The sequence below is a fragment of the Microtus ochrogaster genome, linkage group LG2 (genome assembly GCF_000317375.1).
Source record: "Microtus ochrogaster isolate Prairie Vole_2 linkage group LG2, MicOch1.0, whole genome shotgun sequence".
Classification (NCBI taxonomy): Eukaryota; Metazoa; Chordata; class Mammalia; order Rodentia; family Cricetidae; genus Microtus; species Microtus ochrogaster.
Window position 1 is genome coordinate 19,214,582 of NC_022028.1, and position 4,408 is coordinate 19,218,989.

The following is a 4,408-nucleotide window of genomic DNA, read 5'->3' on the forward strand; positions in this document are numbered from 1 at the left end:
GCTAGAAATTGGTGTCGTATGTGTGATGTGGACCACCAGTGTGGGGTGGATCACAAAGGACCTGGGTGCCGCGGCAGTGCAGGGCCACCCTTGGCCACACGGGGGAGTTCACCCCGGCAAGAGCTTTATGACACCATTCATAATAAATAAAAGGAGTAAATAGCCGAATAACTCACACGTATTTCTCACTTAGCTACTTTGTGCACTAATATGCTCATCCTCCGGGAGTTCTGGGATTAAAGACGTGCATAATACCTTCCGGCAACTACCAGTCTTTTAAAGGTATTTTCATGTTTTGAGGCATTTGGCCCCTAACACCTTTACCCCATCTTCGGGTGTAAAATAACTGTGAAGTTTAGTTCACTGTGTCAGACAACCCACTCAGCCACTCATGTATGCAGGATCTAAACCATAAATGCTGCCGCCACCCTGCCGCGCCCCCTGCTGGTCAAGACGTGGAGTGGGCTGTTCACCATTCTCTGCAGAACTGCTTGCTCTGTCCTCCTCACCTCATTACCTTATACGATCGAATGAGCATGTGCAAGCAGAGGACAGCTAAGTTTAAGCTCATCCGTGTCCCTCTTGCTGCTGCCTCCAAATTTGCAGTTGTTTTGACCTTATTTTGTCTCTTTAATACTTGTGCTGCCCAGCTTTCAAAATAGCATCATCATATAGATGGCCTTTAGATATATATCTATATATATATATATATAAAATATCATTTCTCAGGATCGGCCACTAGAAAAAGGCAAATATTTGGTATTCAAATTTTTCTGAGCTTTTTAGTTCAGGTACTCAATTGCTTCCAGAGACTGGTAAATTCTTTCTTACTTCCCGATTTAAATGGGAATCAGGCTAGAGAGATGGTTCATTGGTCAAGCACACTGGTTGCTCTTGCAGAGGATCCAGGTTTGATAGCAGCCCACAGTCACCTGTATAGCCAGTTCTGAGGGATTCAGTACGCTCCAAAGACACAGGCCTACATTCAGGCAAAACACCCAGATACATAAAATAGTGATAATTTTTATAAAGGTAAAATTAACTCTCCAAGGGTGGGATCACTTTGGTCTCTGCTAAAGACGGGACTTATTACGTAGCCTTGGCTGGCCTGAACGCCCTGTGTAGACCAGGCTGACCTTGAATTAGAAGAGGTCTGTCTGTCTCTGCCTCCCAAGGGCTGAGATGAGAGGCTTGTACCACCACATCCAGGAGCTGATCCTTTTTTAGGGTGAAGTCCAAGCACTCTGGTGAGGAACTGAACTGACTCCATCCTATACTTGTGTCCGGGCGCACAGTACTCACTTTGGCGGGGGAGGATGTTTGTATTTTATGAGCTACTCTACTGTAGACCATGGATCTGCCTCATCCTCTCCCCTCCTCCTACGATGGGACAGGCCTTCCCGGGCCGCTGCCTTTGCTGAGCCTGCTGAACTGCTGCTGCTCTGCCGCTCAAGGTCCTGAAGCTGGGATTCATAGCGCTTCCTTTCCACCGTGATACAGTCTAGCGTTTTCTCCCACTGTGGCCTGAGCCTCCCCCAGCTCCGGTTTGACAAGCAAGGGACACAGAAGCTTAAAGACCACGTTGGATCCACCCAGCAAGGCCAGTTCCCTCTTCACGATACTATCTTCTGTTAGCTGTGCCTCAGGCTTCAGCCTTCCTGACGTGGGTTTGCTCGCGTCCCTTCCATAGCTGGAGGTGTTTCTCCACTTCCCCCAGCAGCAGAGGTGAAAGCCTCCTGGGGGTGGGTCGCTGGGTTTCAGGCTCTAAGGCACCTGAGCGCCCCCTTTCGGCCCTTCAGGAAGGGCAGCACTTCTATTGGCAGCCATTTAAGGCACCACAGCCTCTCCTCAAGATTAGCCACTCCCTAGGAAGACCCAGATCCTCCGACCCAAACCCTCTCATTTAACATCTTTGAAAACTAGTACCTCCTGGAGCCGGCAGCAGGGGAGCCGAGCTGCACGTTCATTAGCTCAAGTATCGACTCTCCAGACTCTCAGAGCCTCAGGACCACCTTTCAAGGAAGGGTCCATAAACCACTCAAATGTCAGCGCTATACCTCTTCATTTTTAACTGTGAAAGTTAAGACTGAAAACTCGCCCTTGGTTGGTGAACGGGAGTAGGCTGCTCCTGCTAGCTGCCACGCTACAGAGTCCATCTTTAAAGGGAAAGGCAGGAAACAGCTTAGCGGGCTGATGTGGAGATGAGTCCTGGGAACAAACAGGGATAGGGATGGCAGAGGGGCTGTCCTAAAATGTCACGTTCAATTGAGACAGAGGAAAGACTGTAGTTAGAAGGCCGACACCTGGCGGGTCAGAGGGCTGGAGATAGTACAGCGCAGCCAGAGTCACGGCGGTGGCGGAGGGATATTGTACAACGCAGTGAGTCATGGTGGTGGCGGAGCAGTCAAGTCTGTGAGAAGCAATCAGAGACCATACCAAAAAAAATCCATTGTGTAAAAGAACAAGAGCAATAGAGATGGCTCAGGGGTTAAGAGCACTGGCGACCCTTGGAGAGGACTAGAGTTCAAATATCAGCAGTAATTTTCAGGCAACTCAACTTCCTGTAACTCCAGCTCCAGGGTACGTGTCTCACTTCCCTCCTCTGTCTCGGTGAGGTCACGCCAGACACACACAAATAAAATCTAATAAAGAATGAGAAGGAAATGACGCAAAGAATACAAAGGTCAAGGAGATAGCCAGCATTCTGAAGGACGTTCTGGATGGAGGGAGAAACGAGAGGACTGGGGTGTAGTAGGAGCTGCGGGGCTGCGTTCCTGCCACCCAGCTCCTGGCCGCCTGGTTAGCTTATGGCCCAAAATAACAACAAACTGTATTCATATAAACGCTGCTTGGCCCATTTCTATTAATGCGTGTAGCACCACGAGATGCGCTTACCAGGAAGATTCTAGCCTACGTCCATCCTGGGTCGGAGCTTCATCTTCTGCCTCAGAGAGGAGAGCTATGGAGTCTGAGCTCACTTCCTCTTCCTCCCAGCATTCTGTTCTGTTTACTCCACCCACCTATGTTGTAACCTATCAGGCCAAGCAGTTTCTTATTAATTAACCAATGAAAGCAACAGATTGATATGACACTCCCACATCAACTGGGGGAGGCAGGTTTATCTTCCCAGGTTAGGAAGGAATTGAAGAGGCTGGCATTTCAGAGCCTAGGGAAAATTTGTGTACTTAAGAAGCTGGCAAAAATCTACATAGGGAGTAGAAAAAGACAAGTTCTCCTGAGTAAATTGGGACCGTGGGGACCATGGGAGAGGGTAGGAGGGGAGGGGAGAGGAAGGGAGGTGAATGGAGAAAAACATATAGCTCAATAAAAACAACTGAAAAGAAGAAGTTGGCAAAGACCAGGCAGTGGTGACACACGCCTTTTATCCTAGCACTTTGGAGGCAGAGGCAGGAGGATCTCTGAGTCTGAGGCCAGCCTGGTCTGCAGAGTGAGTCCCAGGACAGCCAGGGCAACACAGAGAAACCCTGTCTCCAACAAACAAACAGAAAAAAGGTGGTAAAGAACCAGGTGACAGAAAACATGGTGGCAGCGAGCTTGGTGGCAGGCATCCAGTCTGCAGGCAGATGCTTTACCTCAGCTGGGGACCCTTTCCTGAGACTGGCTTAGCATTTCAGCACAGAAATTCAGCTCAGGAATAGCTGTGCTGGATGGTAATGGTTCATATAGTCCATCTTTGTCTTTTGGTAGGAAAATCTCTACATCCTAATAAAGCTTGTGTTGGAGGCGATGTACTTCAGAGTTGGTGCTGAGGAGCTGGTGCAGCGTTGGAGTGGCCCGTGGCCAGCACTGCTCTTCAGTCATAGGAAGGTGACCTGCTGGTCAGCAAACAAGGTGTAGTTAACAAGGGGCTTGGTGCCCGATGGGAGAAAAGCAATGCCCAGTGCTACAGACTTCTGTGACATGGATTCTTTTAATTACTGAAGGCAGTACAAACTGATAAAACTTATAAAAATTTAGAAATACGTTTTTAGGCCATGAAAATGTATCTATCTTTTGGCTCAATGGACCCATTAGTGGAATTTTTATACAAAGAAGACCAAGAACAGAATAAAGCTCTAAGGACATAAATGTGCCGTCATCATAGCAACAAGCTGAAACCACCCACATGACCACAGAAAAGGGGCTTGGTCAGTAGCTGGCTCGCTCCCACTGCAAACGGAGTGACTTCAGAGTGGCCCATTCTCACCCACAGTGGAGACAGGCCACTGCCTGGGGGATATGGACCGTCATCGTGGTAAACTGGTTTCCTTACATTTTATGTCATGCCTCCACACATATAAGATATGTGATGAGATGCAGAAAACAGATGGCTCAAATATTGAGAACATGCAGGGTGAGGTTCTGATGTGTTTCCTTTTATCTTTCTAGGCACACTGTGTGATGTGAC